The following is a 15395-nucleotide window of genomic DNA, read 5'->3' as shown; positions in this document are numbered from 1 at the left end:
TCAAGTCCCGCGGGTTACAGAGAAAGAAAAATGGCTGCCGAGAGTGGGAAAGGGAAGTCGGGGCACCTGAAGTTTCTCTATCGAGTGTATGGTGGTGGAAAGGAAGGAGGAACTGATCGCCATTTTGGGTGAGGGCAGATGAGTCGTCGAGTGCTTTTATGTTTAGGAATAAGAATTTTTTTTTTTAAATTTGATTTATATGCCGCCCTTCTCCGGAGACTCAGGGCGGCTTACAATGCGTTAAGCAATAACGCACTGTACTAAAGAAATTGGTTTTCTTTAGTATTATTATTCGTAAATAATAATTACTAATGTAACTATGTAACTATGTAAGAACCCGAACTGTTTCGAGGAAGATGGGATTTTAAAAGAGGCAATCATAAGGAACGGAATGCGTTTGAATGGCTTTCTGTTAATTGCGATTGATGGAAGAGAGTGGGCTGGGTTTGAGATAAATTAAAACCTGGAATTGTAATGCTTACTTTTTAAATAAAGTGGAAGTGTTTCAGAATTATAACCCTAAACTCCTCAAGCCCTCCAGAATAATGCAGAACTTCCTGGAGCATCTATTTGTCTGCCAGACAAACTCACAAGTCTTGCACAGGACCGGAATATTTGGGTTGCCCGCAGATTACGGACGTCCATGGGAACTGATTCTATTTCTGTAGCTGTTCGAGGCTAAGATTTTTAAAACAGCCCCATTCAGCCAAATGAATTAAATACCCTTGCCAGGTGTCCACTATTTGAGTGGACCGTCCGCTTTTTTCACATTATGTTCACTATTTTTTTCACAAAATAGTGGACATTTTTTTTATTCAAAAGCTTTATGATGAAATGGTACGTAATCTAAAGCTGTACAGTCTAAGAGAATAAGGATAGGAGAATCGCGTTGTCTTTTTTTTCATAAATTAGAATGAGACAAAGATCGAATATCCATTGAACTCGATTCTCTGAAAAAATTAATGATGAGATTAAAATAAAAATATATTATAGAATTATGTACAGTTCACATTTTTAAAATGTATTGTAGCTTGTGTCGACTGATCTAAAATGGCGTCAAATAGGATAGATAGGAGCCTTGGTGGCGCAGTGGACTAAAGTGCTGTTAAATTAGCACTTAAGCTGCCAGCTGCCTGCAATTACTGCGAGTTCAAATCTCACCAGGCTCAAGGTTGACTCAGTCTTCCATCCTTCCGAGGTAGGTAAAATGAGGACCCGGTTTGTGGGGGCAATAAGCTGACTTTGTATAAAAAAGAACACCACTTAGGGGGGCCCAAAAGCCCTACTAAGCAGGTATATACAAAAGTATGAAGGCTATTGCTTAACGCATTGTAAGCCACCCTGAGTCTCAGGAGAAGGGTGGCATATAAATTGAATAAATAAATAAATAAATAAATGATGAGAGTGACAGTGGCGAGATTTCGGATTCTTTAAAATGAAAGAGAGGAGTGTGCAAATACACCAAAGATTGGGAAGCTACTTTTGCATGGATTACCAACAACAAAACCGACAGAACAAATACGACGGCCTACTGTAAATTGTGTCAGAAATCGTTCACAATTGAATATAATGGTATAAAAGCTGTCACACAGCATGCAAGCACAAAAAATCATTTAGATAAGGAGAAAATAGCTTCCAGCAAGAAGCAAATCAATTCGTTTTCATTGTTAAAGACTCCTCTTTCAGTGAGAAAGTGACTGTAGCTGAAATGGCTGAAACTTACCATGGGATCAAACACCATATTTCTTTCCTGGCTCAAGATTGCGGTATTAAGTTAATGAAGCAAATTTTTGATGATTCAGAAATTGTAAAAAAGATGTCTTGTGGAAGAACCAAATCATCAGCTATTGTCAATGAGGTTTTGTATCCTTTTTCTATTGAGTTGGTTCTCAATGATCTTAAAACTGGAATTCCATTTTCTCTCTCCACTGATGCATCAAACAAGGGAAATCGCAAAATGTATCCCGTTGTTGCACAATATTTTACTTGTGAAGAAGGACTGTGTGTGAAAATTTTAGACTTTTATGAGGAATCTTTCGAAGATTCTACATCAATAAAAAATCAGCTGTGTCGAGTTCTTAGTGATAACAAATTGGAAATAAATAATGTTTCAGCTTACTCAGCAGATAATGCATCGGTCAATTATGGAGTGAACAAATCTGTTTACCAAAAATTATTGCTGGAAAATGACAATATTGTAGCTGCTCATTGCAATAATCACATTTTACACAACAGCGCAAAAAATGCATTAAAGCAGTTATCTTTTGATATAGAAAATGTAGTGCTGAAGGTTTTTGCTGAATTTTCGAATTCTGGGAAGAAACAGGAAGAGTTGAAATCATTTTTTGAGTTTTGCGAGTCAGAATTCCATGAAGTTTTGCGCCATGTTCCAACACGTTGGTTAAGTTTGTTTAAAGCAGTCGAAAGACTTCTTTTAAACTGTATATCTCTAAAATTGTATTTTATTTCTCTTGGATCTGATGAGTGCCATAAGGTTATCTGGAACCTTATTTCGGATCAGGAAAATGAACTCGCAAAGGACGATGAACCAACAATTTCAGAATTGTATTTATATTTCACACACTTCTTCATGTCAATAATGCAAGACACCCTACTGAAGCTGGAAAGCAAGAAAATTCTTGCATGTGATCTTCACATTATCATGTGTAAGCTGCGTGATTCTTTGCAAAAAAAATACGATGAGCAGTTTTTTGGAATGAAAGTTTTATTTGCCTTACGTAAAAAACATTTGCCTGAGAATGCCATGCAAAAGTTCAAGAAAGAAGCCATCAACGTGTATCAAAGAGCCATTGCGTACCTAGAAAAGTGGTATAATTTCACCGATTCAGTATATGAGACGCTAAATTGTTTCAATCTAATTGATCGCAATAATCCTCCAACTTTAGAAGAAATGACGAACATCTGGTTATTATCACCATGGCGAGAAACACTTCCACCCAACACTCTCTTCGATTAAATTTCTGCCTTAGAAGAAGTTTATGTTCATCTGCAGGGCGATTCATCCCTTGATAAGTGGACATACTTTTTCAAGAAAGAGCCAGCTCCGAGTTTACTGAAACTGTTCCAGTATTGTGCATCAATTCCGGTATCAAATGCAAACGTTGAACGAATTTTCAGCATCATGGGAAATTTGTGGACTGACGAACGTAACCGACTGCTTGTACCATCAGTTCGAAGTGAACTGTATATTTTTTAATATTTCTCAGTGTTGTACTGAAATTAAAGAATTATTCCTTAAACACAAAGAATTGATCAAAGCTGCGCAGTCAAATAAAAAATACACACGACAGCAAAGTAAAATGTAATTTAATATTTTACATATTATTATAATATATTTGATGTTTTGAATTTTAAGTAAAGTTTTGAAATTATTATTTTAATACGTGTTAAAATGTAAGAAAATATATAATTTAATTGTAATTTTTTTTATTTTTTTACTACTTAACCCCCACCCACCCACCCCCCGCTTGTCCGTTATTTTTTGGAAGCAGACCTGGCAACCCTAGAATTAAATACATCTCAGTTATATAAACTAAAAGACTTTGAGGTAGGAAGACTCACAACTTTGATGGACAGGCAAAAACAGCTATATTTAGAATATAGTCCAGATAGCCACATCTTGACCAGAGCCAAACTTGCCTGATTCATCAGCCATACAGACAGCTAGACAATATAGATTACTAGTATGTCTGCTGTATTGTTTTGGATAAAAACACATGTGTTTTTGAAAATGGCAAACACCCACTTCTCAACCAGCCAATTTGTACAAACATAGACCGATGCTATCAGATTCAATCTTCTAGCTGTTCCCAGTGAAATGTGGTAATGGGTAGCATTTTTTAAAGAGCCGGATCATCCAGCTCACTAATCATGCAGAAGAGTACCTTGCTTCAATAAGACTCAAAATGTCCTTGAGTACCTTGTCCTGCTGCTCCTTAAGGAAAATTGATGTGTGGTGTTTTGAATGGACCAAAATGTGTTGCTATTGAATGGTTTGGATCTTATTGCATTGAAACAATCTCTTCTGTAAGTGGGATGTTTGCAGAGTTTGGCTAATTGACCACTTAAGGAATTTTTCAAAAATATGCAGTTTCCCCCAAAATGGCAAAAAGAATATGGATTTATGGAACGTTTGTATTCCATCAAAACCCTCTAGTTTTGTGCCATCATTGAATGTGTTCTGCTTGATGAATTAGAAAATCATGGGTGGTGTCTTCTGTGGAATTATTGTGGTCAACAACTTGCAATTTGTATCTTTGTGTATTCACATTCTGTTCAAACAAATTAATAATTTATATAACATATAAAGTTCTGTTCTCAGAAGGTTGCTTAACTCAGCTTTCTATAACAGTGCTTATTATAAGTAGTTTAGAAATCTATCTTAAGAGTCAATATGATGCTGAAAAGTACTGTTACTTCAAGAGTTCTTATCCTTTTTTCTGCCATGGGCCACTTTTAAAGTTTGGTAAAACCTACAAACACCAATTATGTTCAAGTACAGTTATCAAAGTATAAAAATAGATATAATATTGGAAGAGGTCCCAAAATATACTTGAGTCACCAGAATGCCAAAGAGAGAGACTCAAGACGAGGCTTGCAAAAAAAAGTAGATTTTATTTATGGCCAAAAACAAAATACTGGGTGGGACTATATCCAGAACATACAGTTACAATGCATGTGAGGAGATAGCCACACCTTGGGGAAGGAATGGGGTCCTTTTTATACCCTCAGAGGCATTAGCTTAGTACCCATTTCTGGCCCCCTGGCCCATCCCTTCCTTTGGCAGTGCAGCAAGGAAGGGGTGTGTGGGGGTGCTTAGCAACCCCAGTTCTTGAACTATCCACCAGGTACACAATGATACCGAAAAACGTAACATAGAAGTGAGATCACTGGTAGAAACAAATGGCAGAGGTAGTTCTAATTCTTAGCAAAGCAATTCTTACAGAAGCAAAACAGCAAGTCAAACCAATTCTACTGACTCCATTATTATTTCCCACCAATTCTACTTGTTCTATTATTATTATTATGTCCCTTCAATATAGTAATACAGGTGAAAATAAAGTGATAATTTTTCCCATCTAAATTCTTTTTTTAAAAAAAAATAATTATTAAGGTTTTATAAATTAAACAAGAACACCAAACAAAAATACATACAGACATGAATAAAGATTTCCCCTTTTTAAATGGAAATTTTAAATTTGGTTTTAAATTATTGGGGTTTTAAATTTGTTCAGCCAAATTATTTAATTCGTTTTATTTTATTTTAAATTTTGTATTTATATGTTTTATTCTATGGCTGTTCACCGCCCTGAGTCCTTCGGGAGTAGGGCGGTATACAAATTCAATAAAATATAAATATAAATACATTAAGACATTAAGACATTACAAAAAAAAAAAAAAACCAAACCAACACTAACTCAGTCCACTGACTGACTTCTAGAAGCTGTTGCATCGGTGGTTGTTTTCTGTTTTACCTATTTCTCTCTGTACATATCTATTTTACATATTTACTTATTTACACATTTATGCATATCCAAGTCTTAGATTTATACTCTATTTTTAGGCTTTCTTTTGTATAAAAATATCAATTACATTTATATGACTTTCTAGAAATCATTCTAACTATTTATCCATACAACCAATCTATCCTTCCTCATGCGTAATTGTCTGTGTTTCTTCGTTAGATTCTCAAAAAGTATTATTTTATTAGTCCTATCTTTCCCTCTAACCAGGAGTACCATCTCTGCCAGACTAAATAGTAATCAGTATCGTCTTTCTCTTGTAATTCCTTTGTAAATCTGTCCATTTCTGCACATTCTGTTATTTTCGCAATTATTTTTTCTTCTGTTGGTAATAGTTCGGATTTCCAGTTTTGAGCGTACCACTGTTAAGATATGAATAGTAAGATATTTTATCTCTTTGGTATATTGTGGTGTAGTCATTCCAAATAAGAAAAACTCCGGTTTCATTTCAACCTTCTGTTTGGTTATTTCTTCAATCATTTTCTTGATTTCTTGCCAGTATTCCCATCTAAATTCATAGATCCCCTGAAATCTATCCTTGTGGGCCCAGGTTAAGAACCCTACACTCCTTGATGTGAATGAAATACATGTCCTATATGGGAAAGAATGTGACAGCACATGCTTACCACTTAAAACTCTGGAAACGTTTTAGTATTCCTTGACTTTAAAATGCTTGAAAGAACGTGGGCAAATATATAACACTTGACTTTTTACCATGTCTAGGTACTTGTAATAGCATTCAATATCTCAATGCAATTTCAGTTTCTAAAGATAAATTCAAGTATGAATTTATCTTTAGGGTTACTAACTGAAATATGAAAAGATGCTCCTTATTTTTACTGATACTAGCTTTATAATTTTTAACAGCTCTGGAACACGACATCCTACAGCATTTCAGGAGCTTATTGCTTATTTGAAGAGTATAAAAACACATAAAAACACAACATTTTTTCAGTCTAACAAATGAAAGTTCTCCGTTTCAAAAACTTCTAAAATTCTTCCAGCAATCCAGCCTTGATGCTTCAAAAAGAAAAGCTATAGAAAAACTATCATGACCTTGTCTCTTACTGATGCATGTTTTGTATTCCCTCAGGCAGTGTTATGGCTCCAACCCCCGAGGCCAACTTATCGGAGGGAGAAGGCTCCGAACACGAAGGAGAGGAGTTGGCCAGGCCTCCCTCTCCAGGACCCTCCTCTCTGGCAATGGCTCAGGTGTCTCCCGTAGGAGAAGAGATTGGCCAGGAGCCAGATATCTCCTCACAGTCGGACAGTGAAGGAGATAAGTCTTGGCTGGATCCACGCCAGCGTCGGAGACAAGCGCAACCAACAGAAAAGGAGGTGTGCCAGAGATTAAGCTGAGTCACTGGACCACACCCCACAGGGGATATAAGGGGGTGAGGTGGCCATTCAGACTCTGTGATGGACAAAACTAACTACTATCGAGTCACATTGCATCTTTGGAAACAACATTATCTGCCTTGGATTTAATTACGGACTGGACTTGACAATTCTTGAACTCTGTGTATTTTGTTTATGAGTAAAGTTCTTGGCAAGCAGCTACTGGGTTGCTGCCAATCCTCTTATCGAAAGAATTGGTTGTCTGCCAGTTTATTTAACCCCCGGCTGTCTGTTTGTGTGCGTGTGTGAGCCTGGGACAGAACAGGCAGTGAATAATTCTGCCAGTTTTTTTTTTTTTTATTGCAGAAGTTTTACAATTACATTTTCTCCCCTTTTTCCCCCCCCACCACCCACCCCAAACTTCCAAACCTCCCTAACCCTCCCTAACCCTCCCCTCCCCCCAGACTTCCACACAATATACTCATATCCGATACAAAACCCCCCTTAGTATAAAACTTGTATAAAACTTGAACCCCTCCCTCCCCCTTATAATTTCTCTTTTTATCTTCATCACATTAAAAAATTTCTAATACATTATTTTCAAGTAAAAGCTATTTGATACTTCCTAGTTTGATATTTGTTCTGAACATATTCTATCCACTTTTTCCATTCCCATTCATAAGTCTCTTGTGAACAATCTTTTAAGTATGCTGAGATCTTCGCCATCTCTGCAAAACTGGCCATCTTCAAAGTCCATTCCTCAATAGTGGGCAAGGCTTCATTCTTCCAGTATTTACCTATCAACAGTCTTGCTGCTGTTATCATATACAATATCAATTTTGTTTCACCCAATGTAAAACCCTTAACTATACCCAATAAAAACAGTTGTGGAGAAAATTGAATTTTTTTCTTCAAAACATTCTGCATGACCCACCAAATTTTTATCCAAAAAGCCTTAACTTTCCTACAGGTCCACCAAACATGATAATACGTAGCATCCAAACATTCACATCTCCAACATTTTGGCTGAACATTAGGGTACATACATGACAACTTTTTGGGATCTAAATGCCATCTATAAAACATTTTATAGAAATTTTCCCTCAGGTTCTGCGACTGTGTAAATTTAACATTCTGAACCCAAATTTTTTCCCATGTTTCCAACATCACTGGTTCTTCGAAATTTTGTGCCCACTTAATCATACAGTCTTTAACTAATTCAGTTTCTGAGTCCCTTTCTAGCAAAACATTATAAAGCCTTTTGATATGCATTGGACCTTTCTCCCTTATATGTCTAACCAATTCTTCCTCATGCAACATAATACCAGTTTTTTGGTCCTCTTTCCATCTCAATTGTAATTGATTATATTGTAACCAAGTTAAATTAATCCCTTCGTCCAACAGTGTCTGCAATGTCTTCAGCTGCCATCTGCCCGCATCTGTAAAAAGAACCTCTTTATATAAAAACCCCCCGAGTGACATTATATTTGTATTCCACAAAGTATGACCAAGATCCAGCCATAGCGGTATTTTATAATCCCATTTGAATCGATGCTTCTTCCAAACTCTCATCAAAGAGTCTCTAAGTATATGACTTTTAAATACTTTATCAACTTTGTCATCGTAAAATAAGTAAGCGTGCCATCCAAATTCAAGATTAAAACTTTCTGCATTCAATATTCCAGCCTTTTTACTTCCAAACCAATCACTTGTTAAAGTTAAAGCTGCTGCATCATAATATAACTGTAGGTTTGGAAGTTTAAGACCTCCTCTTTCTGGAACATCTTGCATAATTTTCAATTTCACTCTCGGCTTCTTGTCGTTCCAGACAAACTTATTAACTCCAGATTGCCAAACTTTCAATTGTTTATCACTTTTAAGCACCGGAATCATTTGAAACAAAAAAAGAAATCTTGGCAAAATATTCATCTTAACTGCTGCTATTCTTCCAAGTAGAGACAGCTGCAGTTTTTTCCAAGTCTCCATATCTTTCTGCACCTCTCGCCACAACACCTCATAGTTATTTTGAAACAATTTCATGTTTGATTCTGCAACCTGAACTCCTAGATATTTTACCTTAGGTACAGTCTCAAAACCTACCCTCCTTTCAAGCTCATGTTTGTGATCTTGTGTCATGTTTTTAGCTATCATTTTAGTCTTTTTTGGATTCAATCTAAAACCTGAAACTTTACCATAATCTTGTATAATGTCCTTCATCAAGATTATTGATTCCATTGGTTGTGATAGGGTAACAACCAGATCATCTGCAAATGCCTTTATTCTGTAATCCTCTTGCCTAATCTTTATACCTTTCAAGATATTAGAGTCCCGTATTGTATTTAGCAAGACTTCTAGTGTTAAAATAAATAAAAGTGGGGACAACGGGCATCCCTGTCTTGTTCCTTTTTCAATTTTAAACTCTGTTGTCAGACTTCCATTAATAATAATCTGTGCCTTTTGCTCTTGATAAATTGCCGAAATCGCCTGTATAAATTGATCCCCAAAGTCCATCTTTTTCAAAGTCTTTAATAGAAAATTCCAATCCACTCTATCAAAGGCCTTCTCTGCATCCAAAAAGACCAGCACTGCAGGGATCTGTTTATTCTTCTCAAGATATTCCAATAAATCTATTACTTGCCTTACATTGTCCTTCATATATCTGCCCTCGATAAATCCTGCTTGATCATCATGAATCACCTTTTGAATTACTGGCATCAACCTGTTGGCTAATACTTTCGCAAAAATTTTATAATCTGTATTCAAAAGAGATATTGGTCTATAGTTCTCTGGTTTTTTAGGACCGATTTGTTCTTTTGGTATCAAAGATATGTAAGCTGTTGTCCATGATGGGGGTATTTTACCCCCTTGCTGAATATTGCAAAATAAGTCTCTAAGTTGTTCCACCATTTCAGCTTGCAAAGTTTTGTAATACACTGCAGTCAAACCATCCGTGCCAGGAGCTTTGGCTGTTTTTAACTGTTTGATTGCTACTATTATCTCCTCCTCTGTTATAGGATAATTCATTCTTTCCTTTTGTTGATCAGTAATTTTTGTAACTCTTTTATCGTTTAAATATTTTTCTATAAGTCCATTCTGCACCTCCTCTTTAGCATATAATTTGGTATAATAGTCCACAAAAGCTTCTTTAATTAATTTTTGTTGAAAGATTTCTTTCCCTCCAATATCGATACTATCAATAGTCTGTATACTTTGTTTTTTCCTCAATGTGTAGGCCAACCATCTGCCCGGTTTATTAGCGTTGCAAAATGTGTTATGCTTCGCATATTGTAAGTTTGTTGCAACTTGTTCCGCCAAAAGCATTTGAAATTGGTCTTTCAAAAGTTTTATAGCACTACGTATTCTTTCATCTGTTGGATTTTTAATAAGTAGCTGTTCTTTATTCTTTATTTCTATTTCCAGTTCAGATCTTTTCTTTTGTCGGAACAGTCTATGTTTAGAGTTCATGTAGATAAGTACCCCTCTCATATAAGCTTTACTTGCATCCCACACAATTTCAATTGGGGTACCTTTATTCAAATTTATTTCAAAAAATTCTTTCAAATGCTTTTTGAGTTCTGTTGTATTTTTTTCATATCTAAACAAATTCTCATTTAATCTCCAAGAGCGTCTCTCAACCTTGTCCATCTCAATTTCTATCCATACTGGGCTATGGTCAGTCAAAGTTCTTGGAAAAATCTTTGTTTTTTTTGTCTTAACAAGTAAATCATCTGTCAACAAAATAAAGTCAATCCTAGAGAAGGATCTATGTCTATCAGAAAAAAAAGTAAAGTCCAATTCTTTTGAACTATGTATTCTCCAAACATCTTTTAGTTCCATATCTTCTTTCATGTCAAAAAAGGTCTGTGGTAATCTGAGTCTAGACTTTGCCAAACTCTTTTTATCTAATTTAGAGTCGATTACTCCATTCCAGTCTCCCATAATTAAAATAGATCTGTAATCCCATTGCAATATTTTAGTATGTAACATCTTATAGAAATAGTCCTGTTGTTGATTGGGAGCATAAATCCCAATCAGAAGAATTTGGCCATTTGCTATAGACAATTCAATTGCTACAAACCTACCATCTTCATCTGTTTCTATAACTTTAGCTGTTAACTTTTTATTTACATAAATAACCACACCATTCTTTTTTTGCAAAGTTGAAGATATAAAATGTGTTCCTAGTTTGGAGTTTATCAAATATTTTTGATCTTGAGTTGTGATATGCGTTTCTTGTAAACAAATTATATCATTATTAAATTGTTTCAGATATGTAAATAGTTTCTTTCTTTTCTGTGCTGAATTCAACCCATTAACATTCCAGGATAAACACTTAAACATCATCAGCCTCTTTCTGGAGCAAAGAGCAAAATAATTGAAGGTCATCCGAAAGCTTCGATCTTGCTCCTCCCATAGCTCCAGTCTCTTGTGCAGTACTCTTATCTGCCTCCTTGTCTTGTCTTTCCTGTTGTTGTTGTTGCTTTTGTTTAAGTAACTTAGCTTGAGCTCGAGTTATACGTTGGTCCTTAACTTCAATCATCCGAACCGGGTCCAAGATTGGAGAAGATTCCAGCAGGGGCTCATCCAGAAAATCTCCTTCTGCACCTTGCACTTCTTCTAATTCCTGCTTAGACTGTTCTTGCAGTTCTCGTTGAGGTTGCTTCTCTTCACTCTCTTTAATCTCCAAAACTGTAGATGTACGTGGAGATGGTGTTCTTTCCTTTAAAATAGTAGTATAGAAATGCTGTGCCTTCTCCACGGTATTCAAACGGTATCTTTCTCCCTTGTATCTGAAAATTATGCCAACTGGTGCGTCCCACCGGAAAGGTATCTGTAAATTTTGCAATTCCTTAACAAGAAAGCCAAATTCTTTTCTGGCTTTCAGCATTTTAGGAGGCAATTCTTTATAAATTCCAATTCGTGAGCCCCCCACTTGTACAGAAGTGTAAAAGGATTTTTTGCAGGATATCGTTTCTTATTTCTCTATCTGTAAAATATATGACCACATCTCTAGGTAATTGTCTTTGTCTGGCCACCCAAGAGTTCACTCTGTAAATTTTGTCTATTTTGTGAAAAATCACATCTGGATTAACTTGTAAAATCTTAGCCAGGGCCTCAGAACAAACTTGTCTCAAATCCTGTCTTTCCTCCTCTCGAATTCCTCGAAGCCGTATAGCAAACTCCATTGCCCTGAATTGTATCATGACAATCTCGTTTTCAACTCTTTGCATTTTATTATCAACATCAGCAATTTTATAATCATTGTCTTTCATCTTAACATTAACTTCTGATTTAAGTTCTTCAACTTTAAAATCAACTTTCCCAATAAATTCTGCCAGGCCAGACACCACTTCTGATATTTTTTTGGTCACCTTGTTTTGATTCTGTTTCACCATATCTTTAACTTCATTAACTTCCTGCATAAACTCCTGATGTGATTTTTGAAGTTTATCATGTATCTCCTGTTGAGATTTTTGAAATTTGTCATCCAAAGTTTTAAAAATAAATTCTTTTAAATCTCCCACATCAAATTCTTTTTTCTGAGTCTGTAGCTGTTGAGCAAGGGGAGGCTGCGTTTCATGTTTGTGTGTGGGGGATCCCCCCCCCTGTTGCCTTCCCTTCCTGCTTCTTTGAAGCCATCCTGCCACGTGATCTAGTTTTTCTAAAGAGGGAAGTTCCTTTTCCTTTCCCTCCTCCACAGAAACTTCTAAAAAAGTCCCCCAGATTTAATCAAATGAAACTGAAGTAAAGTAAAGCAAAGTCAAATTTTAGAAAAAGGAATTTTTTTCTTTAAATAGAGCAACTTTGTAACAGCTTTGTAACTTTATAGCAAAGCAGGATGACTTCACAAATCCACTTTCACTAGCTCGTTAACTCAAATGCTGGGCGCCATATTTTTTCAAATCACTTTCACTCACTCGCTTTCTCTTTTGAATTAAAAAGTCAACAAAGCACTAATACTTGCAATTTTCAAGTTTCTGGATTCAAGTTAGTATTTCCGCTGCTTGTTAAGGTTGGTTCCTTTCACTTTAAAAGTTTGCTGCTGCCGGCTTGTTCTGCTGAAGGCAGAATCGTCCCACGCCGCCCAGAGTCTCCGCAGGTTGGGAGGGAGCCGCGCCTGTTTTCTCCCCAGAAACAATTCCCTGGGGGGTTACAGGAGCTCAACCTGTGCCCTGCTGTCTCTTCTCCTACAATCTTCAAGATTTCGGAGTTTTCGAGCCGCTCCTCGTTCGCGGGGCGGCTCTACAGGCGGCGGGGCTGGCGGTCTTTAAAAAACACCGCCATCGCCGAGGCTTGCAAACCGGAAGTCTCTGCCAGTTTTAATATATCCAACTCTTTTCAAATCAATATTCAAGTTTGGAGAAACTGGAAACTTTTGGCTTCTGACTTCCTCTCTCATTTTTAATCACTGTAGGTTAAGCATACAAGGCATGGCAAGACAGAAGATTTTATAGAATTGTATGAATTGTAAACCCGAATATATTTTGTAAAAGAGCTGCAAAGAAGCACCAACCTGGTTTCAATTGAATAAAGTATATGATACAAATTGTATCAGTAAAGGTTATTAGTAATATTTTAAATATATATAACTATACTAGCTGAATACCCATGTTCCGCTATGAAACTATGTGATCGGGCTTGATAAATCGACACTTAAGAGTTTGAAAATTAATGAGTAGTTACGATCGGCCTCTCCTCTCCCCTTCTCTCCCTCAGGTTTGCCCCACAGAAGCCTCTCCTCTCTATCCCCTTCTCTCCCTCAGGCTGGCCCCATAGATTCTCTCCTCTCCCTCAGGCTGGCCCCATAGATCCTCTCCTCTCCCCTTCTCTCCCTCAGGCTGGCCCTATAGATCCTCTCCTCTCCTCTCCCTCAGCCATGCCCCATAGAAACGTCTCCTATCCTATCCCCTTCTCTTCCTCAGGCTTTCTAGCCCCTTCTCTCCATGAGGATTGCCCCACAGAAGCCTGTCCTATGCTATCCCATTCTCTCCAGAGTTATTTTCAAGTTGGGAGGGGGAGTAGACCGTCTAACTAATTAGCATCAGAGCGTGTTATAATAATATAGGAAATACTAATGCTCTGATGGTCGTTTTGAAAAATCCTTTCTTAGTGAGCACCTAGAAGCCAAGAGGAACATATGTGGCAAATTTAAAGTTTGCAGGCTTTACAGTTCTGGAGATTTCGTGATTAAAGTGTGACTGATTTTCGCTTTTATATATATAGATTTAATAATAAAGAACTGTCAAAAATGTAATATACAAATTTTAGGCTGCTTTTGAGAATCTAAAGCAGGGGTGTCAAACTCACGTCGTCATGGCGGTGACAAGTGACATATCAGGACTCTTTTTCTCTTTGCTAAACCAGGCATGGGCGTGGCTAGCACGTGACATATCTGACCCGGAGGCCGGAAGTTTGACAGCCCTGGTCTAAAATATACAGGATAATTTGGGTACTAAACCTAATGAATCTCATCAGATTTTCTTGTGGCAAGCAAATTCTTTTTACAGTAAATTATTTCAGCAAGTGAAATATATGAATCTATATATTATTTAAACTGTTCGTGTGTGACCTTTACCTGGCTGAAATGTTGTATCATAGGGCCAAAATTTTTGAAGGTACCTCAAATGGGCTAACTTACAAATGCATGCAAAATCTGGAACCCATGTCTCCCATGAAATTGAAATTTGGTAAATTTTATAAAACATTTTATGACATAAACATCATAAAAAAATGTATGACAATACAGAATTTGTTGTGGTTAATTGCTGATGTTTATTTGTGCTAAAGAGTTCAACATGGGCTATTTTACAGACAGATATATCTCTGAGTATCTCTCTGAATTTTTAAGAATTTTTCCAATGAAGGCAGTACATTAGAAGCTCTGTCAATGTTGAAGGCATTGAAAAATCTGATAAGAAATATCTCTGAAATGAAAATCAAGGGATCATAGGTTGTTTATTTTACTATAAAAATAATCTGTAGGTGATATTATACCTCGCTAACATTGCATTATTATCCTGTTAGTCAATGTTTTGGGTTGAAAGATTTGGAAGAAATAAATAAGTCAATTATCTTCAATACTAAATCCTGAGATTGGTTTACTATCTATATTTTATAATGTATGTAAATCAATCCACCTAAGATATTAATTCATTATTTCTTATTACCTGCTTGATTTTTATTGTAGGATGTAGAGATACTGGTATCTTTTATTGGAACAATAATATTGAAAACCATGGGACATTGTTTTGCTGAAAAATTATTGCAATGAATCATTTTGGAAAATTATAGTGGAAAAATTCAAGTAATTTGATTATCATTTATTATCTCTATTGACATTTTCTTAATAGATTAGTTTTGATAATACAAATGTCATTATATACAGCTGTATTGAACATGAATGTTTAAAATGTTTGTATTTTTTAAATGAATGTCATTTTTCAATATATTTGCGTTTGTTGGACTTTTTAAAAGTATTATTTTTATTCTGTGATGCAAAATAAAAAACACATC

General features: G+C 36.1%; 1 long non-coding RNA gene across 1 annotated transcript; it reads left to right on the top strand.

The window, feature by feature from the left end:
• The first annotated feature begins 7 nt into the window (after window positions 1–7).
• LOC148115438 (uncharacterized) lies at window positions 8–7135 on the top strand. The gene is made up of 2 exons (XR_015732518.1): window positions 8–128; window positions 6637–7135. It is a non-coding gene; the product is annotated as an uncharacterized LOC148115438 (long non-coding RNA).
• The last annotated feature ends 8260 nt before the right edge of the window (window positions 7136–15395 follow it).

The sequence above is a fragment of the Pantherophis guttatus genome, chromosome 2, assembly GCF_059756535.1.
Source record: "Pantherophis guttatus breed Tessera chromosome 2, ASM5975653v1, whole genome shotgun sequence".
Lineage (NCBI taxonomy): Eukaryota > Metazoa > Chordata > Lepidosauria > Squamata > Colubridae > Pantherophis > Pantherophis guttatus.
This window is presented reverse-complemented; position numbering and strand designations above follow the sequence as displayed.